We start from the raw sequence: 24746 nt of genomic DNA on the forward strand, positions 1-24746 counted from the left end.
TTATTCTCAATATGGAAGTAAAAATTTCTTGTTATCCTGATCACAGTCAAATAAATTAATTCCTTAGCTTTTTTAGGTCAACAACATAGATTCCCATGTGACCATAGTACAGAAACAAGAATCCAAGCTACAACATCTTCAACTGGTCTTAAATTTCTTGGGTCAAGCTACGTTTTGTTATTCAGTTCAGATTAATTTGGAATAGTCCCCCCTTTAAATAATAAATAAACAGGGGCATTTGGGACCAAGTCCATTTAAGATATTTAGCAATAAGTATAATTAAAATCAAATCCTCAAAATTTAAATAAACAATCTTTGGGAAAATTATTTCCCCAGTGCCAAATTTTGACCTGAGGGCTTTAAGATTTGAAAAATTTTGTATAGAGATTTCCACTGTAAGAAGGTCATTGTGACCATCAATTTAATGAATATTTAAAACTATAAAAAAAATTGTTACAAAGGGATATTTAGCAAGTATAGGGTTAAATTTGCAAATCCTAAAAACTAATTAACAATCTTGAGAAAAAGCCTCGTTTAACCACTTACTTGTGTATTGTTGGTATATTTTTTTTTCCTGTAATGTTTTTATAAATGAAATTGTTAAGATCTATCTTCTGTTGGTCAAGAAGAAATTCCCCCTGGGAAATGGTGGTGGACTCCAAATCTGACACCAGCTAGACTTTCCTCTACAAAAACAAGTGCTGTCCCTCCCCTGAAAATATAATGTAATAATATTGTTCAATTACAAATTAAATAAACAAATTTTATTCTCTGAAGATAATTTTGGGGAACAAAAAAAATACAATTGAGAACTGAGAAACATGCCTACAACTTGACCGTTTCATACATTTTATAATTAACAACTAAATATAAGGACAATTATTATATTTTCATCTAATTCTGTCAATATCTACATACATGTAAATATTACATTAAAATAGCCTTAGAAAATCAAAATATAAATTTAATCCTCAATATGAATGAACAAATCATTAAATATCATCATAAAATGTGAATATAAATATAAACAATTATAATAATATGTCTCTTGTGAATTATAATAACATATATATTGAAAATCACTGAGGGTATTTCTACTTGAATAACAATAGTTTTATCTATGTCACATGAAGATTTTCATTATACTGCATAAGTGGATATTTTTTGCGTCCACAAAAATTTTGCGAATGTCAAAAAAGTGGACTTTTTGCATGCGAAAATTAATTGCAAAATTTTGAATTTCTTTAATTAAATACTGTTTTTGTGATTATCATTAATTAAACCAGGTACATGCTAAGAATATGCTGTAATTGCCCATCGTTCTAATTCACTGTTTTAATACCCTTTATTATTTTATATAATTGTTTGAAATATACATTTTAAGTTTGATATTAAAAGGACCTGATGACACATGTCTTTGTGACATTTTGAAACATGCTTTTGTTATATGACTAGCCTATTGTGTTTCCGATTACTAATGTGTTATTAACACATATATTGTTTCATTAAATCATTTGTGATTTGTTAAACTTAAACAAACGTCAGTGCCTTAACAGTCAAATTTATTCACTTTATATGCTGCATGAAAACATGTTTTCAAATTATAGAGGAAAGTTTGCATAAAAAAGAAATAATATTTTTTGTGTGATTAGATATTTGTGAATATTTTCAATTCGCAAAACTAGCAAACATTTCTACATCGCAAAATTAACCACTTATACAGTACATATTGTGTTCTTACATGCTAACACTTATCTCACTATATTTGTGCAATTGTTTCGCCTACATTGAAATTTGAACTGTCCATTGTTTACAAATATATGCAATGAGTCTGGGCCTGCTGTGGCATGCTGATTTTTCTTGTGATTTTTACTGTGTATAATTTCTGGCTCATAACTATCTTTCTTTCATATAATTCTATATTCATTTATGGGCGGTTATGTGGCCTTATAAAATAATAAATGTGTTTGCCATAAGATATCTATAATTCTTTTATCATATCACTTTTTAGTAGTAAATATACTACTATTATCATGTTATTCTTTGATAAATTGAAAATCTGATTGTATTTTAAGCTGGAGGCCTTATATTACAAATAAAAACATTGACATTAATTTTCAGAAAGTTTATTTCCTTTTCTTTGAGTTTATTTAGCTAAGACCAGTCACATTAAAACAATAACTGTTATATTCCTACTGAGATGAATGATTATTAAACTGTGGCGAATCGTTATTACACTGTGGTGAATCATTATTATTACTAATTCTTAGTAAGACCTCAGACATCGGCTGAAACGGCCTTTTTGGTCAGCTGAAACTTGTGAAACAATTCTAGTACAATATGTGGACACGTTTGCAATTAAAGCCAACCATGTTCAATCCAAAATATAGTCAAAATATTGCAGCAGATGGCTAGTTGCTTCCGCTATTTTTGTTGGATATTTTCCATACTGCTCCGTACTGTCAATGGAAATTTAACTTTTTCTAATTAAATAGGATCGTTTTTCGTAATGAATGTGTAATAGATGAGTAAAGTAAGGAAATAATTTAGTCCTGGAGGTGACGTTGATTAAGTATTGTGTTCGGCAAACTGTCATCTATAACTGAATTCCTGATGAAAATTATACCCAAGTAATACTACAATCTTTTTATTATTATTAAACATATGGTGTTTCTGTTATCTGTGCATGCATATTGAATAGTACCTTTTCATTCCAGATATTTTTTCTCACAGTATTTGAAAATGTTAAAGCTTTTATTTTCACTATCAAAATGACAATAGAAGACTTACGACATTGGCCAGGTCAATCACTTGAGTATAAGACTATACTACATTGTCTAATGAAACAGACGCATTTGATAAATAATTGGTAGGTATGAAATATTGTGGAAATTACAATACTATTGTTGTTTCAACTCAGAATTAAGCATTAAATAATATAGTGTAAAGTTATAAAGTTTGAATGGATAACAGACAATTTTCCATTAAAAATATGTATCATGAACTTTAAAGTATAAGTCGAAAAAGGGGCATAATTCTTTACAACGTCTTACGACAGTCATCGGTAATCTTTGACAGTCGCAGGTTATCTTATTTAGGTCCCACGACCAATTTCAGTCTAAAGAGGTTTTTGAGCTTGCACAACAACCTCCTTGCGATCAAACAGGTCACTAGTGATCTTATAAGGTCTCAATTAGGCTGTTGCACGATGGTTGTTCGGAAGTGCGACAATCTTACAACAGTCTTTACAAATTGCCACTAGTCACTGATAATCTTCAGAAGTCTTTAGTAATGGTGCGATGGTCGTACGACAAGTTGTAGGTGATCGCATGTTATGTCACCTGTAGTCGTAAGTAATCCCAGGCAATCTTGAGGCCATCGTACGTTTACTTATGACCTGACATGCGATTGTCAATGATGACTTGTCTTACAATAGTCGCAGAAGTAAATTTATCTGTGCAAAAATGATTTTGGTCGCAGAGTCAATCGCTGATGATCGTCAGTTTTACAAGTCGCCTTTGGTCGCAAGTAATCGTAAGCTCTAGTGTGACTGGGGTTTTAGTGTGCAAAGTTTCAAAGCCATATTGTCCAAATGGACTTTGAAAACATTTGAGGTAGTTAGTACAAACCTCTACAAACTTTCACATTATTAAGTGGTTACCCCAATGCTCAGGTGACTGGGATTGCTATACTTATTCTTATGGAATAGTCGAGATAAGAAAGGTGAACAAAATCCTAAATATACAGTTAAATACATATGGCGCATGATCATTTATAATTTCAAAGTATATCTACATACTTGATCATGTATTTTGTTGTTACTGAAGTGTTTAGATGTTATTGAAGTGTTTTGTTGTTATTAAAAAAATTCCGATAATAAGATATGAAACTACTTAGAATAGTTTCAACATGAAAACTTAAAACAGCTTGAAAAAATAATTACCTCATGTCAAAATTGATATAATATAAATGAGTAGAAACTTGCAACAACACAGCAACTAGATTATCAGTCATTATCAATATATTAATCAGACACCAGACAGGGTTATTGAACGGTAAAATAAACAGAAAGCAATGCTAGCCAGAAACAATAAAGTCAGAATGATCATGTTATATGGTTCACCAACAAATTAACTAGCCCGGTTAACACCCAAAATTAGATTAGCATATATATTGGATGAAAAAAGCTAACATTACAGCAGAGGTTAATAAAGCACTTAAACAGTTTTGTATATATGTTTGTGTATTTTAAATCCTAACAGAATAAAACCTCTTTAATCAACAGATATACTGGAGATATATGCAAACATAACCTCTTGTATATTTATTTAGATTAAATCCAAGCAAGTATAGACAATAGTGAAGTGACATGATAAAATATGACAGGTGGACAAACCATTGTCGAAATCTTTAAGATAACTTAAGTTTCATCATAGTGATAGATTATCTCCTCTTGAACAAATATTACTCTCAAATTAGCACTTTAAATTGTCACTTGAACTCCAAAAGTCCACATAACCCTTGAACATAACAAAACAAGTAAAATGGTTTCCTGCGGGGAATGTTTTTAATGATATAAAGATATTTCATTTAACTATTTTCAACATTGTTTGGGGGATAAATAAACGTTTGTATCAGGAATATAGTTAACAATAATCGATCAATATAGAAGAAGGTCTTTGGAAACTGGTGACCGTTGAAGACCGGAGAAGGCCGAAGATAAAACAATTATTTCTTTTAAAGAAAATGATTAAATAGGCCTACCATTTTATGAATTATTCCGAGCAAAAAAAATAAAGTAAACACACAAGTTTACGCAGAAAATATCTCTATTCATTATGGCAGATGCCACTACAAATATTTTAATTTTGTAGATTTTCAGTATTTGTAAAATTTGAGATAGATTTTAAAGAAACATTGATTATTTTCAAACACATCATTCAAGTTTTTTCACCCTAAACGGTAAAATAATTATAGAAAATTAGAAATATCACGTAATAGTTTTTTATCGGACTAATTCCCTAAAGGTAAATCCGTAACGTATCAGCAAACGGTATTTAGCTAGGTTTTCGAAAAGGTCAATTAACCAATCATGTATGGTTTACAGATCACATGCTCCTCCATGTACCGAAAACAGGTCACGTGCTCCTCCATGCTTCAAAAGTTAAACGCGTACCAATACCCTGCGGTCTCCAGACTGCAGGGAATAAGGACAAGGTATATATTAGTTTTCTTACAGGATTATTACAATTCACATTAACAGTCATCTACATGCAAAAGTAACATATCCCCCAGTAAGTATAAACTAAACATGGCTGGTTTTTACAAGTTAGGTTTTATTTTATTCACACTAACACAGTATTATTAAATGGTCATACAAAACTCCATGCTTCTCCATGCTGTATGTTTGATCTGGACATAAGAAACAATAGCCTGTTATAAATTTTCTCATTTTAATTACACTGTAAAGATGATTCCATTGCCATTTTAAGATGTTATTAGTCTAAATACTGGTAAAATTCACTAAAAAAGATTTTTATATTTACATAATCATACTCTTCAGTAAAATGCAATTTAAATATAAATACCAAGTTCCTAATATCACTTTTGTTATTCCTATCCATTTAGGTATCACAGGATTTCAATGTAAACAGAACTTTAACATGTTAATGTCTTGTGACCCTTCCTTTTTAAAAAGATAAAACTTGAAATGTGTTTGATAGGAGATCAGGAAGAACAAACAATATTTAACTTACCATGACTTTACTGCAACTATCTGGTGTTTAACCCTGACTCCATTCTGGCATCTGGAATGATAAAATAGGTAACACTATAGCAAACACAATTCCTTTAATCCATGTTTATCTTCTTCAATCTAAATGTAAATTGTACACATTAATCCAGAAGTTACTATAGTTGCCAATAAATCATCAGATATCCCTGGTAATGACTAGTATCTTGTGGAGTAAAATTTTAATTCCAAACACTGTAACTATGATGTTTATAATTTCATTAACAATATAATAATAAACAAGGTTATAGACAATACAGACAGGAACTTAAACATATTCAATACAAACATTTATAGGCACTTCATTTAAAGGCTAGATCCTACAAAATAACCACTTGATACTTCTAATTTCACCAACATAAGCATAAATGGGTCAAATGAAACTATCAAGTGGATTCTTTAAAAATAATTTCCACCAAAATTCCCGGATATTTGTTCAACCAACAAGAGATAACTCATAGTTAAGAAAATACATACTGTTCAGTAATTCCCTCTGGACAGGAAACAAAATACTAATTTACAATCTAATGTTCCTATATAAACAATTTACTGAAAACAGGATCCAGACCTATTGTGTTATATATACATTGTACCAGTCAATGAATTTGTTAGAATGTTTCTATAAGAAAATCAGAGAGTTGATTTCCAATATGATTCAGGAAGGAATGTTATAGGAAACACAAACAGTTAACACCTGGCAGCAAACTGACAAGAATCTAGCTGGCTTCATTGCAAAAAAAACATTAGGTAAACAGCAACATGTAACAAAGTCTTGATCATAGTATCTAACAAAATAACATTGTTAGAGTCCAAGAGAATCAGTATTTTTCTCAATCATGTTTAATGACCTCTTTATTTCACACAACCATTTTTTGACACTTTGACAAAACTTTGTTACTCCAATTACAATAAGGACATGATATGATTTAGGACTCTCAAAAATGGAAATGAGGCAAGATGGGGTGCAACATAGATTTGATATGAACCTTTTGGACTTGTGGTGGTCGCCTCTACCTACTGAGATAACCAGACGTCTAACCTTTTGGCTAACCTTTCGGACTCAAAATGAAAACAAAGCTATAACCCAGCAAACACCCGACGTTGACCCAACGTTGGATCAACGTTGAATTTTGGTCGCGACGTCGGTGACCTTCATACAACGTCAAATCGACGTTGAATCCCCGACGTCTAACAGACGTTGCATTTTGACCTCGACTCGACGTCGGGTTTTGGTCGGTAATCTGACAATAGGTAAATTTAATTTATGAAACCAATATATATATAAATGAAAGCATAAACAGCGAGAATTTTAAGTTTAAGTTTAGAAAAGGAACATTATATATTTATTTTCTCCATCAAAACAACAGTATCACGTGGGTGGCTAACGTACGATATTCGATAGGTGGCGCTCTGTAAACGGATAGTCGCAGATCAGTATGAAATATATTTGCTCTATTTTCGTTTAAATAATATCTTATCTCCTCGAATTAGTCTAAGAAGTGTTTATATAATTTACAATGAAGTTGTTATCATTTTTGAGGGCTTCATTTTATAGTGGTAAATTATTTAGTAAATTCGAATTTGCGACTTATCGGATTTGAAATTCAATTGTATTGGCGGACAAAAAACGACGGGTTGACAGACAAAGTTGTGTATTCCAAACAAAAGAAAAAGGTAGGCAAACATTATATATTGTTTTTCAATGCTAATTTACCGTATGTTTGCATGGATTCGATGGTTATTTGATCATTGAAATGTTTGACTGGTAAAACTTAATGTCACGTGATTTCGCGAGATAAATATTTTTGTTTCCACGTAAGAACACTTTATCATTTGCTATAGAACAGTCTGTATAATCGGATCATTTTTCCCACACTATATCGCCATGCTAAATAAATGCACATTCAATGGTAGGAAATATCCTAGCAATTGAAATCAATAAAAAGTTAAATGCAGTACGTAAGACTCTTATTATTCAAATGCTGGTAAATAAAATTTCCTCTTATTTCTTATCAACATGAATTTCACTTATATGAGGGGCCAGTCATTTACGCATGTATCAGATGCAGTTTGATTTTGATATCTGTGTAGTTGTTAAACAAATCGTTGTTAATTGTAGTACTTTACCCATACTGTAAGCATACCATGTGTTTCTTATATTATGATAATGATTCATGGCATTTGATACGTGTAAATGATACGACTTTTGTAAGATATATCTGAAAGCACATTGTATTTGACTAGCTATCTTTTTATTAATGTAATCAAACAACATATTATCAATCAGAAAACACATTATCATAGTTATAAATCAATAAAAGTAATAGTTTGTTAATTAGCCTGCTTATCAACAAGTTGTATGCTCGTATCATAAAACGTTTTTACACAGTCTGTCCTATATACACTTAGCAGACCAGATCATGCTGGGCAGAGATGATATCTATAAAAATGACAGTAACATGTGAATTTCTTTGATGTTGTATGAGCATTTGTACAAAGTACTTTGAATAATAGAATATAAAAAATAACAATATCAATTTTTGCGGGAATAGAATTAATTTGGTATTTGTTATATCAGTTTTTCATGCGCTTATGAGTTAACTAAGATTAATAGTAATTTGATTTTGCCTATTGTATTAGACAAACATCCTTTCACCACATGGTTAAATTCTAAAACGATTATATTTCGTCTTTCAGATTGTGAAAAGTATGATAATTCAACATGTGTCAAAAGTTCATGAGGAAGATGAAAATATTTAGAGGAAAAGAAAAATGAAAACCTACCAAGATTTTGTGACAGGAATATTTCAAAATATTATAGAAAAAACAGTGATCTTATTACCCTTGATTTTATAATGAAATTCTTCACGAAGCCATTTTTATCAAAATTAATAGATATATACAGTAGGTACACGAAACTACATGGTTTAAACTAAATTAAAAATAATAAGTGCATGTATCTTTTTAAGTAGTTGGAGAGTTTTGTTAGAATTTCGTTTAATTATAATATGTAAAAGTGATTTATTTCTTGCACTTGTAACTGATTATTTTTTTTTTTTTTTAATTTCAGAAAGTGTGATGAGATCTCAGGTTGGCGACGGTAATGATACGCTTAAAGTATGCCCCAGATCGACCTAGTGGAGGAGGACGAAAGAAGCTAGAATACTAATGAAGATACATGAACATTGCTATTTATAGTTATAACAAAATATTCAGAATATTGCTCCATTTAACATTCAGATCTAGATTCAGTTATAAAATACAAAGACAAATATACATTTAGCGAGTTGGATAGATGATTGAAAAATCCCAAACTCTGAGTGATCAGTTCAGTGGTGATATAAGAAAAAACACATGCATGGATGTTTGCTATATAAAATGTCAGTGTAAATATTCAAGAAGGATTTTGTTTAACATGCTTAATTAATACATGAAGCGTTATTAAAGTACATACCGTCAAGTTAAATAGTTTCAAAAAATATTATGTAAATCTTGCATTTGTTATAATTAGTACCACATTTCTTGTTTTGTACTTGTGATTCCGAGTATAAAATAAATTGCTAAAATCATAAGAATGCTTATTTTTAACCCTATTAAAGAGCTTTAAAATGAAAAAAAAAATCATATTCCAAAAGTTTTGAATGAGGTTAAATCATGGTTAGAAAATTTGGTCAGATAAGGTTGGCATATGGTCAGATAATGGTCAGAAAAGGTTGGATTATGGTCAGAAAAAGGTTTGATTATGTCCAAATATTGGTCAGAAAAGGTTGGATTATGGTCAGAAACGGTTGGATTATGGTCAGAAAAGGTTGGATAAAGGTCATTTTATGACGTATAGACGTCGGTTTCTGACGTCTAAAAAACTTTCAAATCCAACCTTCTGCCAACGTTTACCCAACGTCAGGGTCTAACGTCAGTACAACGTTGGTACAACGTCTTTTGTTTGCTGGGAAGGGGTGAGATATGGATTTGATATGGATGTTTTGAAATGGTTTATTTTAGCTTTATTAGCAATCTCAGAAACATTTCTTCTACAAAATCCTGCTTTCTAACCTCATATAAATTATCTTAAAACAAATCATTGACCTTTTTCAAAATATATTTAGTGATAGAAAAAAATGGCACCAGAGAAAACCCCAATAAAAATCCTGCAGCAATTACCATATTCAAATAAAAAAAAAGCTTTAACTTAAATGTTTTCCATACAAATAATGAATAATGTAAATAAATATAATTATACCGGTAAATATATTTTACTTCTTATATCCAAAGAAATTAGTTTATAAAACACACTTTCACCTTGATGAGATAAATCTATATATCCTGTGTGAACACTTAAGTAAAAATATCAAAAGGCTTTTTTTAAAGCTAGCACATTTAACAGAAAAAGTCTAAAGAGCTATGATAACTTTAATTCCTCCTTTAAGATATACAAACTTTTTTTTCTTGCAACTTCCGTGTCTGTCTGCATATAAAAAATGCCTGACTTTAACATTCACTTTCTCCTGCCCACATAATTATACTAATTAGTCACTTGTTTCACTTCCATTATTGTCTTTTTATCAAATTGAACTTCCTTAATTACTTGTCAGTCATTCAAAATAAAAATCTTTATATTACAAAACTTTAGGAACTAATACTTAAATACTGTTGTAATTTAACAGATATTGGGAATAAGTTATAACCATGAATACTCCTTTTTTATTGGCAAAGTTCTGTCAGTGTTTCTCTTATTATTGCAGATAATCATAAAATGTCTTAGGTAATAAATTCTGACCAGAATCCAAAACTAAAGTGATGGAAAGGAAGAGAGCCTATCCTGCAAACATGATGTATAGTACATCTGTTTTTCAATTATTTATATCTAGATCCTTGAATGAGCAATGTCTGGAATATTGCATCCCACAAGTTTATTAGGTACATTATGTACAGTATGTAAAAAAAGTTGTCTTGAAGTGGCATAGTATATTATATTTTCTTTGAAAATCAATGAAAGCTAGGATGAACTTATTAATAATATCAACATCATGTAACTTATCTCACTTTTTACATGTTACATTAAGTAAAAGCTATATAACTAGAAATATATTCACATTCAAATGTGATTATGTTAAGGCTTCTAATGAAAACTAGAATAAAGCTTAGTATAATGACACACTCATCTGTCAGTCTTATTTCCATATATGCAAATGTTTTCCATCATTAACACACTATTTGAAAAAGGTTTGAATATTCTGCAAGAATAATTGTCACAAATTTGCTGTAGTTAATGAACCTGTGCAGAATTTCAGATGACTAAACTGAAAACATCAACAAGAATCAATATAGGCAGGAAAACTTGATACGCCAACACAGCTTTTAATTGTCCATTGTATTTCAAAACCAGACAAATGAACATATGTTCAAATTTCACAAGCTTTTATGTAAACATACTGCATGGCAGACTGTTTTGTTTCAATATAATTCATATATATAATAATCAATATAAAGTATACATCTATGACAATACAGCACAGAAACATTAACATGTACAAATAAAGATGGTGACACATAATGATGATCAATTTGTAAGCCAATCCCCTCCAACTTAAAGCTTTATAAATCAAAATATATTATAATCTTGTATATAATTTAACTAATTTCTAATTTCATAATTTTCGGCTAATTTGGAGCAAACACTTATCAATATATTATTATGAATTAGTATTATGGTTACAACAATAAACAGTCGAAGTAATGTACACATATCAAATGTATTAAAGATACCTTTTATCATATTAGTCATTAACTGAATTTATTATGCACCTTTTTACATGTGCAGATTGATAGAAATAACTAATTAGCCAGGAAGACTATTATATATGCTATTAAGCCACAAATAAATGTATAATTTAATTTTACAATACATCATACCAGTAGTATGCAGTGTTTATAATATTCAGTATTTGATAAGTAATAGAAAGAGCATCGAAATACGAGGCTATCTGATTTGTACGAGTATTAATCAGATTGCCGAGTGTTTTGATGTTCTTTCTCTTTTGTATCATAGTCAAACATAAAAACACGTTCCCTGTTGTCACAGTATGAAACCACGGGAAAAAGTAACCAATGAACGAGCATCTGAATATGATATTCCTATCGCTTTCCCGTACTCTTTCGTCACAATAAGTAAACCAAAGCAAAATGAGCCAATCAATGGGCATGATCTGGAGTGCAGATAACTAATACCTGCACTCCAGTTAACGCACTGTGCATGTATATGTATATGATTTAACTCTGACACATTTTCAACAGAAAGGTCCCCAAAGTATGATAAAAGCAAGAATAAGGTATGATAAGACTTGTTCTTTTGGTAAACTTAATCATTTTTGTCTATTAAAACTTAAGTCCAATAAGAAAACACTTTCCTAGTTGCCAGAACATTAGAACTATTGGTTTCAACATTTTTTTAGAAATTCACGATTTGGATGTACACGTTGCTCAAATCACCTTTTAGGCCATCTTAAGTTTTTTAATTGTTATTATAAACTTTGCAGATCGGGTTGAAAAACTGCTATAATATTAGGATTAACACAATGTTAAACTTTAAGCTTTACTTCATGAACATATTATGGCAGATATACAGTATGAGTAAATAAGAAATTATTTGTGTAAAAAGATTAACTCACCATGGTGTTATTCATCATTTTTCTCCCCTAACATTATATAAAAAGAATATTTAAAATAGCACTGCATGTGTTAACATTTTTAGGTTAAGTACGATGTGAATTACTAAATTACGAAAACTTACAATGTTTAATGTTACATACATGAACCAATCATTTCATAAAACATTTTACATCACCAATTTACATAGTTATATTTATTACTGTATTGTTTGACATCAATACTAAGGTCTTGCTTGATTTACAGGCTGGGAAATTGCCATAAAATATGACCTGAACAGTGTCCATTAGCCTCAAACCTTGACAGTGAACTATCTACAGATATTATTATCTATCAACATCTATTCCTATTGATTAATTAAGTAAATGACTACAACATTCTCTAAGCAAGCTGGATACTTGTAGAATCTTGAGGAAACTGTGCTGTACTTACTGCCTCTAGTATACACTGCTGTTTATGTTTTTCTAGTTTTAACACCTATTTTGGTCATATCTCAGTGGTTGATCAACCTAACAAGACTTTCCTGGATAACTAACCAGTTGTAATTTACCAATATTTCTGCCAGTGACCATCTACTAACCCCACATGATTTCTTAATCAGCGGTGAGAGACAAATGACTATTACACTCATTGTCCAAGATCAAGTATCACAGAGAAACAGCACCTTGCCCCAGGATCGAATCAATGACCCCTGGGTTGATTACAAAACCATTGCTCTCCAAGATCTATTGAGCTGACGGTTGACATGCAAATGTTAAATGTGAACAAAGAAATGCTGTCTTTTATTTTCAATATAAAAAAACATTATATTAAAAACTTATTGCCTGAAATGTATTCTTGTAATTTGAAATTTAGAGAGAACAAAAATGGCAATATCATAACAATACATGTAATTATATTAAATTTTGCCTAGTATATATAAAATACCACAAAATATATCACATCCATGCATGCACTTTATAAGTGTGTTACAGGGCTTGACACTAACTTTTTTTAGGGGTAGTCAGAAGGACTACCTACTTTGAGGATCAGGTAGTCCTTGGCAAATCTAGGTAGTCCTCATTTTTAAACATAAAAAAATGTTTCTTATTCTATTTAAATGCATTTTGAGTGTATGTATCTGAAGATAAGAAAACAATTGCATGAGATCTCTTCAAATTTATTGGAAAAAATCACCAATAGATAAATCATATAAGATCTAGTAAAAGTTTGTAAGCTTTACTCTGCATGAGATGTAGGTTCCGGCTAGCCTCTGAGCTCTTCAAAGTCATCATCAACAATTTTTTTACATATTTTTGTTATAAAATATGGCAGTGTGACACACAAAAAGTTAAATAGGTTTTGAAAGGGTTCTACTAAGGAATTACTAAGGTGTGTTGCAAATAAAATTGCTAGGCAATCAGCTCAGCTTATATTAATTGACAGCTTATAGGGAAGGGGAGAATATATTGGCAATATGAGCTAAATAAGTATGTCAGTTTTAAATTTATGTAATACCTGGCTTTTGTATAAAAAAAAATATTTCAATAGCAGCTTACAAATCTACTTTCAGGTATAGATAATGTATGACCTTTTAGATGTGTTTTTAAATTCAAAAACAGAAGTAAAAAAGCTGGGACAAGAACAAAATATGTTTGTCTTTACTCTAATTGATTTATTCTACAAACTTATATTGTCAGACATAAAACAACAAAATATCAGAATAACAAACTTTTACTAGTGCTAGTAATTCAGTTTATTTAACTGTCAGAAGATTTAAATAGGGACATTAGATTAATATCTGTTGTTCCTGATATAAACACAAAATTAGAAATGTAAAGCCATTTAATCAACTATATTGCCTTAGTTTTTTATGCCTAGGGTATTAGTATTTGTTAACAATTGTTTTCTTCATATACATGTATTGGCATTATTGCTTACATTTGCTTGTACATGATTAAGAAATGCTGACAACATTGTGAAGTTATGGTAAAGACAATTACAAATACTTTAGAATATTTCTTTTCTCTTTTTTAAAGAGATTTAAACATTTTTCTTCTCTTTTTTTATAAAGAGATTTTTTCCCAATCAATAATTTCATGTCCGAATAAATTACATCCGAAATTAGATCTATTTTCAGACAACACGTTTATTTTGGTTATCATTGTCAGTGTGATTTACACCCAATCAACAAATCATATTCTTTTTAAGTTAAAACCCTTGAATAGGTTCCAATATAAGCAAATATTTTCATTGAAATGTTTAATAGACAAAGAATTCTATTGAAGTAGGCTAGAAAAATCGGCAATTAAGTTGGACTTCCGGTTTCACTTTTCGCAACTTTATAGAGATTAAATAGAATCTATTATGCGTCTGCTGTGACTGACACTAGTGACCCAACGGCTAATTATTTACTAGTAAGATGAATTTATCTTTCGCCTAAAAAAATGTTATTTTATTAATTATTTTTAGTGAATTTAGAGACATCAGGTCACTGAAATTTTGAGTAGCCCGACGGGATACCCAGCTTGGAAACTCGGGTAGTCCTTGGGGAAAATTGGTAGCCTCGGGCTAACGGACCATCGTTAGTGTCGAGCCCTGAGTGTATAACCACAGCAGACTAGTATAACTATATAACTATTAATTTCATCATGTTTACCCAACCACATTTAACAATTAATGATTTCCTGTACTAAAATATCACCATTAGCCATGTCAATTTGAGCTGCAATCAAACCAGTAGGCGAGGGACTAGGAAGTCGACAGCAAGCAATACTAAACAATACCTTAACTCATAGAAGTTAGTACAATGTATTTTTAAATGAATTCCTAAAATTTTTAAATATAATAATCTACAATACTATAGTTAATTGAGGACAAGTTCTTACATAGTTTCAGAGGGGAAAGGGCTTATAAATTAATGTCAAGAATTTTCATTAAAATAAATTCATGTTAACATTCAAAGCAGCAAATATGCTCCTATTAGTTACCACATCACAATTATAAATATATCATTTTCAGTCATGAACTTTTGATAAAAGTTTTGTTGACAGCAGGTGTATTAACAGAAAGAATAATTAAATATCTGGACATTTTAAAATTACAGTTACAAGAAGATTCTTTTCTTTATTCTGAAGTTAAAGCATTTTTAAGTGAAATAATGTATAATAAATAGACTTGCAATGATTTAAGATTAATTAAAAAAATCCTTAGTATAGAGACATGATCACTCACTAAGACTAAGTATAATAACAGTGGAATTAAATAACAAACTGGTACAAGTCACCCCCATTACTGTCTGATTTAAGTAAATCTTGCAGAGGGTTGAAGTTACTTTATCTCACCCATCATTATCAGACCAACAGATTGAGAAAATAAATTAAGTCCTAAGTCAAATGACTATATTAATTTAAAGAGCCAGCACAAAATATGAATGGAAAAATAAAGGAGGGAGAGAAATGTTCACTGAAGGCAGTCTCCTACAAACCACACCAGACCATTAGTTAGGTACCCAGTTGAACAACAAGCAAGAAGAGACATAACAAGTTAATAGCAAAACAACAAAAAAAGCTTACCACTAATTTTATATGGTTTAGATTACTAAACAAATCTACAAAATAATGAAGCTAGTAAACGATTTCTAGCTATCAATTTATCTTCATGACAGTATGTTGACAGGATCTTCCCTACTTGATCATATTATGAAGATATTGATCATTAAATAGCCTATCAATAAACAACCATCCCTGGTCAATTATTGAAGTAACACATACAAGGGAACTAATACGTAATAAATGCAATGTAAATACATGTAATAAACAAGATGCTATGCAATGACTAAGTTAGACATAAAATACATTTATTTTATCAATAATTACATTTACATACAATACATGAATATTTGAATTTTACTATTTTCCAACTGGAAGTACAGTCCTGTAGAGTAACAAATTTTCACTGGGGAATGAATACTACAGTAATGTTACAACAACACTAGTAAGAAAGATCAAGTTACTAAATATACCATCATGTATCATAATCATAAGTATCATCTTTAAATATTGTTATCAATCTGATCAAATATAAAGAATGTATAAATAATTCTACAGTGAAGAAGATGAGACATTTTTGAGAGAAAAATGGAAAAGTAACAGCGTACATTAACATTGTAGTGTAAATTAAAAAATAATTATGTGAATCATAACAAAATTTCCTTCTCATTCAGACTTTATCATATAAATCAAGGATACATTTCTGTGTTTTGTCCTTTTAAGGAAGACAGAGAGTGAAGGGGCTTTTATTAAAAAAAAAAAACATGCTTTTTTGATAGGCCTATACAAGTGAGTTTTTTCACTGATCCAAATATCCTGGTTAAAATTATCTTTAAACTGTATTAAAGTCATCATCATGTAATAGGATATATTACTTGTAAAGTTTAACTGAGCTAACGGTCACTTGTGAGTAGTGGTCACTTGCTAACAACTGTTTTTTCATGAAACATTTTCATAATAAAGACAATATGCCTGCCACTTTAATATGGCACAAGTAAATAGCAGTATCAAATTAAGATATAGCAATGTTTAGATTATAAAATCAGCTTAATTTCTTTTTGTAACAGCTTGAGACATCTCCATATCTAAAGTAAAAACAATTAAGTGTCATTCGTATATAACATAATATAAAATTTGTTCCTGTTCCTTGTTTGACTGTGTAAGAATAGATTTTTAAAGTGTTACTTAAGAAAATCATGTGGAAACGCCACAAAATAATGAAGTATTATTGTTTTATTGGTCCCACCTTTTATTCAAAGTGAAGATACACGCCCATTCTCTGACTAGTCTAGACCTATATGTATTTTGCTTTTGTAATGTTATGAGCCAAAGTGAGGAAGTTAGTTCCCACAGACAACGATGAACATGAACCTCGTATTATACTGGTGTTGGACCTATCAGATTCAGATGGAGGTTATTCAGGTTTTCGGGCCCCCAGGAAATTTCAGTAGAACTAAAGTTACTGGTTTTTAGTACATCCTTGCCAGGGGTTTAACCTACAGTTCTATTATAGTGGTTATTAAAACTCTAACAAAAGCTGTAAGAAGATATATTGATATATTTCTGAATCCAAGAAAGCACTCCCTATGTTCAACTTCTTTGCACTACATATGCACCTGACCATGTCAATAAAGGTGGAAAAGTTCAATGGGGTTCAAGGGGGTTAATTCTGTAAATATTGGTGCTAGGGTTAAAAATCTTATCACAAATAAATGTGGATAATAAGGAAACAGGGCTTCAAGAAGTGGTAGTTTTGGAGTCATTTTTCCTTATTTGGCTTATTACTTCAAATATGTAATGCATTCTCCTTCTTTACCCACATGTATACTGTAGTAATTATAATATGACTTCCAATGTCAGAAATTTATCAGTCTTTGACTTCTGAATCTTGAACTCAATGAAAGCCCTGTAATTTAAAGTTTGAAGTACATGTACATGTATATATACAATTGTAAAAACAAGTTAATTATGCATCTTAAAAAATAAATTTATATACTTTTGTATTACTAACTAGCTTTTAGGCCACATCCTGGAACTTAACCTAACCTAGCAGCATTATTAATGTACTTTCCTATATTATATGTCTGCATTGAATTTCATTGATGAATTTAATAATTGTTTTTTGGGTGAAGCAGAACAAATTCAACTAATCATTATATTTTTTATTGAATGATGTCAAAGATTTTCAACTTCAACATATGCATAACTGCACATGACAAAATACTGAGAGTACAGTAATCTGTACTTCGGTAATAGAGTTGAGTGATAAATGCCAATAATACAGAGTTAGAGTTACTTCTGGCTTCCATTACTTTATATGTCACTTTAATTTTGACATTGTGCAAACAGGTTAGCAGTACTATAAAACCTGTTGGCTGAATTCTCTTTAGCTAAGTTAGAGTATATTAGTGTATTTTACTTTACAGATTTGTTATATGCTAGAAAGCAAACAGGACGTTTCAGCCCCAAGCCAAATCGGCCCCTGTGCAAAAATCAGCCCCTAGACGTTTTGGCCCTTTTCGCGAGACGTTTCGGCCCTTTTTCATTACAGTTTTATTAAAGTATCAAAGGAATTTTGATACTTAAATTCGTTAAAAATTTTAGTATATTGATTGATTGATGGCACACAAACAATTATGACACTTTAAGTAATCCTTAATTAATAATCCATTATAGATCTTTCGATCTCTTAATTTTACTATTTAGATAAATGCTTTTTTTTCAAGGTGTAACAATAAATAAAGACACTTAATCCTTGATTTACAAGACAGCTGACAAACTGCGAAAACTTTTTGATTAACAAAGTTAATTACAATTATATCCAAAAATCATTATCTTTTGATCTCTTTTTATAATTTAACAGCTATTTAACTATTTAGATATATTTTGTTGTTGTTTTTATTTTGAAGGTGTAACAAGTCAATTATTTATTGAAATGCTATTAAAATTCTGGTATAAACACTTAGAGGTAAGCCTTACTCTTTACTAAATATGGGGCCGATTTGGCAAAGGGCCGAAACGTCCGGGGCCGAAACGTCTTGGGTAAATTGGGGCTGATACGTCTTGGGACTCGAAATCGCTACAAATACAATGTATGTTTTATGTCTCTGTTATTGTCTGTAAAAAGTTTCATGTAATTTGTAAACAAACTTAAAATAAAGCTTTTTGTATATCTTGTAGCCCTAGGTCACAATTTGATGGGAATACATCAATTGGCAGTCTCTACATTTTTATGTATATGAACTACGTAAATAACAGCGGTATATCAAGTGAAAAAGTATGAGTTGTTTCCCTTATTTTCGAGTAAAATCAATATCTCTAATGCTTAAACAATACAAATTTAGCTGTTTTTAAACTGCTAGTGTGGGCAATTTAATGTCCGATTTTAAATTTATTACACCATGGCAATGAAAAGCTTGTGATCTTAGCTTTGTTTCAGTATATACTTCAACAAAACATTTGACATTTAAGGTATCTTACTATCTAAATTTATGGTTAAACCTTACAACAAGTCAGACTATTTTACATACAATTTATACCGTGAGATACGCAACCCGTTATCTTTACTCAAATTCTACTGAAAAGAACTGTCAATCGGTGTATTCAAACTGATATGATGACAACAAGGCATTTTGACACAAAGGGATCCGGCACAGTGTTGGGATAGAAAGCTAGTGTAAAAATGTAATTCTAGAAAAAATATATAGTTTAACTGTTTAACATGAATGATTAAAAAAACAGTGTTTTTATTATTGAAGTGACACAAAAAGTCAATGAAATATGGCATATTTTATCAGATTTTAATGATTTTATCAGTTTTATAACTCATTGACTTTTCGAAAACCTAGCTAAACACCGTTTTCCGGTACGTTACCGTTTTAGCTCTGGGGAATTTAGAGCTGTCATTGATTCAGTGCAAAGCATATCACTGATATATCGATATCAAGTAACTAAAATCAACGATACACCGATATATCGATAATATCCTATACTCACTTGTCTGTCATTCATTTTCATACCTGTTTCAATGATTTCAGTCAAAAACATGTTCTGTACAGTGTCTTGTCCACTGCATGATTTTTTCTATACAATATTTTTTGTCACCATTGCTATGAAATAATTCCACTATATAACAAAAGCATCACATTTGATATAAATAATTGTTTCTGCATATATTTTGGCTGAATTGTATAATTTCTAGACATTTAATTTATAAGTCAAAAGTATCGATTTTTTAAAATGTGTATCGATTATTGATCGACAAAAAAATATCAACGATACATCGATATTGTCGATATCGATGACAGCTCTAGGGGAATTACACCAAATGAAGTACATAACACAGTTACGAGATATGTCTATTTTTCTATCATTATTTAACCGTGTAAGTTGAAAAAAATTGATGTTTTTGACAATTATCAATATTCGTTTAATATCTATTGCAAATTATTCAAAAACATAAATTATTTATAATGAAAATCAATAAAATTCAAACAGACGTAGTGGAATCTTCTATAATAAATAAGGTTATTTTCTGCCTAAACTTGTGTATTTACTTTATTGTTCATACAATGGTATTTAATTATTTTCTTATCAAGAAATAACTGTTTTATTTCAGTTTAATTTAAAAAATAGGCCGAAAACATTGAGTTCGCTATTACACTCCATTAGGTGAATTCCTCAGAGCTATGTACAGAAAGTACCGGAAAACGGCGTTTAGCTAGGTTTTCGAATTCGTGAATCAGAAAAAATACACAATTTTTCTGATTAAAAAATTAAATTAAAACTGACTCATATTACCGCGTTACCCATAATTCCAAGGTATTCGACATAAACAGTAACAATGGACTCCTAGACTTCCAGAATCTTCTCCGAATAAAATTAAAACAAGAAAGGAGTTAAAACATGAAAAATAATGGGCGAAATGTCAGTGGGGCGAATCATTAAAAATTCGAAAAACTAACCATCTATTAACATTAGTTTACATGTCAATTTATTTGATAGATATACATGTTCATGAATAAATTAAATTTTACCATAACAAAGTTTCCTATAAAACCAGTTTTTTTAAAAAGAAATTCATGGTATCCGCGTTAAATTGTTAATAGAGCACCACACTAAAGACCATATTCCGGTATATACCGGACACGGCGCTCAAGAGGTTTCAACCCGGTACGGAATTAGACCGGACCCGTTGTAGTCTAGTAAATAGCTTTTAATTTTAAAGTGGTCCAATTTAAGTAATCTCTAGCTTGATTGGTCATAATTAAAGTGTATTGATGGCATCTGTGTAGTTTTTTGTGTTATATGGTGACTTGAAAAGGTTTTTTTTGTGTATTTTCTCTAGGACCTCATTTGTTGGCGGAAGGATTAAAGATGTACAACCCACCACTAGTCTGGAGTTTCTGAAGTGGTGAATTTAAACAGTGTTACAATAGAATGAAGATTTCTGAAAAAAGTAGATGGCTTACACACTATATTTCGGGCATCATTTGACTAAGATAGTGTTGATGTTTAAAGTTGAAGACTGTATATAATTCAACAAGATCAGTGGAATCCAGAATTAAGCCTCAAATTTGACCGATTTACTATAGAACAAAGAGTACGAAAATTCACTGGGCCGAGACCTTGAATGATATTTAAAATGCTAAAATCTTGCCTTTTTACCCAACGGGATAAACTTTAAAAGGTCTAATTCATCTTTTCACAAATATATGGTGTAAAAAAAACTTGGACATTTGAGTGCTTTCTTGGTATTGATTCAGAAATATATCCAATGAAATGGATGAGAAAGCACATTTTTTTAAAAAAAAATTGTGAAATTACAATGCAAAGAGCTAAGAAATTTAGCATCATCTAAAGATCATAACCTTGTGAAACTCTGCAACCCTAATGCCCCTGGGCTCAATATTGGTTCGCCCCGGAGTCACTTGATTTATATAAACTTATATAACAAGACACATTTTAGTATTATTGTATGAAACTAAAAAGCCCAGAGCTTAGATATTTGGCATGTAGCATTAATTTGTAGATTTCTACCAAAGTAATATTAATCATGACCCACATATCAAAATTTACTCTGCCAATGAAAAAAATAAAAAATGCCACACATTTTTTTCACCAAAATTAGGTGAAAGGCGACGTGTTAACATGGAAAACTAGATTTTGGGTAATTCCAAGGGTTTTCATCATTTTTGTTAACCCTTTACGGCGTGTTTACCTCATGTAGACGTGTTTTGACGACTTTTCACCCCCCCCCCTTTTTTTGAGGCCTCAAACAGTGAATAAATGCCCTATTTAGAAATTCAACAATGTTTTTCGTTTGAGAAATATTGTTAAAAATAGTGATCACTTTTTCGGCGCCGCCCCCATTAAGATGATATATCAATGTGTTGCCAGAAGGGGGATATGATGTGCCCCCTTCTGTTTGGGCGGTTTGAAGGGGGGCGGGGCGGCAGCCCCCACCCCCTCATCGCCAAGAAAATTTTGGACATGTGACGGGCTAAAAATGGCCTCAGGTCGATCGTAAGGTAACGTGTAACCAACGCTGAAAAGCCTTTTACTCTATCTCAATCCATTGAGAAGTTGCAGCACTTTGAAATCAGTTTTGATGGAAAAAAAACAATGCAAAATAGTGATTTTTGGCAATTTTGAGACGTCCCCCGTTGCCAAAATTACAGGAAATTTAAGATTGAGCATATTGTTACAGAGGCTATGGTCCAGTCAACATTTTAGCCAAGTTTCATCAGTATTGAATCATTTTTCATAGTTCCAATATAGCAGTTTGAACTTTTCAATGAAAACGGCCAATTTTCACAATATGCTCATGAAGGAAAGGCCGAAATACTATTCATTCTGTGTATTCTTACTATTGTGTTCTGAACTGTTACGATTGAATTTTGTTGGGACCAGTTAAAGAGAGACCATTACCTACAAACTGCACATTTTAGTCCAACACTGAATTAAACGTTGCCTCCCTTCTTAAGTTCGCATGATTAGATCTATTCGTAATATTTATTGTTCAGATTTTAAAAAATATGGAATTCATTGCAAACATAGCCTTGCGGAGCGCAGCAATAAGTTCTTTATTTTTTAAAATATTTACATGAAACTAAGCACAAATTCTGTGCAAAGAAGTCAAAGTTAGGATAGTGCGTCAACATTTCTGTGTTTTACAGTGTCTGTGATCATTAATGTCAAAATGTTACCAGTTTACAAGATGAATGTCAATATATTTGAAATATAACTTTAATGTATTTGTAAAAAGCATAACCAATGCCTTTAAACCTTCAGTTCAGTCGATTAAAGACATACTGTTACATCTTTATTGGGTAAAAACACCTTCCATATAAATTTTAACAAAATGTTTAATATGCTTTCAAAGCATGATGTTTGTTAAAAAAATAACAAGGGTATCTATTTATGCCCCATGAACATTTTTATACGATATACGTACACTTGTCACTGTGTAAACATATCAGTATAAAAGTAAACAAATATATAGAAAATGTAAACATATTTATTCATTCAGATGATGGTGCATGAAAAACATTATGAGATGTTCCTTTTGTTAACATTTTATAAATATTTGTGGACATAGTAATGCATTTTAATTATATTTACGATTTTTTAAGACGTCTGAGCAGCCTATTTGGCTATGTTTAAACTTTTGTTTTTTTCTTGCTTGATTCTTAAAAAATGATTTTAAATATTATTATTAAAATTTTTGTATTCCGAACATGGGCTTTTTTCCCAATCATCTCAGACAGGCATAATATAAACCGATATTTTCCTGTATTTATAATTAATGTGAACTCAATATTGAAAGGTTACAGACGTTAAACGCTTAATATAGGGCTTGGTAAATGACAAACATATGAATGTCAAAACCCATTAACCAATTGTTATTACTGTATAAATATCTACAGATACATGCATTGCTCTCATACCTTTAGATGTAGTTTTTTTTTATTTCCAAGTAAATATAATTTATTCTATTATGATTCATAATGATTGGCAATTTACTTTATGCTTTTGCCATGAATATGTACATTACATCTTTATAATTATATTAATTTTTATTCTGAGATACTACTAAACCTTGTATTTATACATAAATATATTTTTTATGTTTGCTCTCCCCTGTTGACGTATTTAATTAATGTAATATATTTCATACAATGTATACAAGAAAAAAAGTTAATACATTTGATTGGTCTAATTATATCCGATGTACGAATAAATATACAATATGTCATGTATATAGCTATGTTACTATTAATATGATAAAACATTTAAATAACAAAACAATTTCCTCTGTATAATTTATACAAAATGGTTTAAAAATAATGAAAATTAACAATAATTCAAACCAGCCATCACGTATGTGAATGAATACATGATTAGCAACCTAACGATAAGCTGCACCGGTCAATTTCAAACAATAATTACTCTCGATTGAGAACAGTGAACACAAATTAGTAACTCAATCCAGGATGTCAAATTCTATTGGCGTGGTTTTCCCATTAAAGTATCCCTGAAATATGCAAAGTAACAAACCTTAGAGATTGACCTTTTTTTACTTTCAATTGTCCTCTAAACGACTTTGTATTTAATTGCAAAATCCAAATGTCACGAGTATCAAATAAAGCGATATACATATGTACATAATAACACCCTACGTATAAGTAATTGGTATAATTTGGAAGCATATATTTAATGGACGGCACATTTATTGACTTGCACTTTTAAAGTTATAT

At 30.6% G+C, this 24746-nt stretch overlaps 1 long non-coding RNA gene across 1 annotated transcript; it reads right to left on the reverse strand.

Moving 5' to 3' along the window:
* Positions 1 to 632: 632 nt before the first annotated feature.
* Positions 633 to 21159, reverse strand: LOC132739628 (uncharacterized). Its single transcript, XR_009627033.1, has 3 exons — positions 21024 to 21159; positions 5757 to 5807; positions 633 to 712 (listed from the first exon to the last, which is right to left on the reverse strand). It is a non-coding gene; the product is annotated as an uncharacterized LOC132739628 (long non-coding RNA).
* Between the last annotated feature and the right edge of the window lie 3587 nt (positions 21160 to 24746).

This window comes from Ruditapes philippinarum, unplaced genomic scaffold, assembly GCF_026571515.1.
Source record: "Ruditapes philippinarum isolate M1 unplaced genomic scaffold, ASM2657151v2 ctg6811_1_1_1_1, whole genome shotgun sequence".
NCBI lineage: Eukaryota > Metazoa > Mollusca > Bivalvia > Venerida > Veneridae > Ruditapes > Ruditapes philippinarum.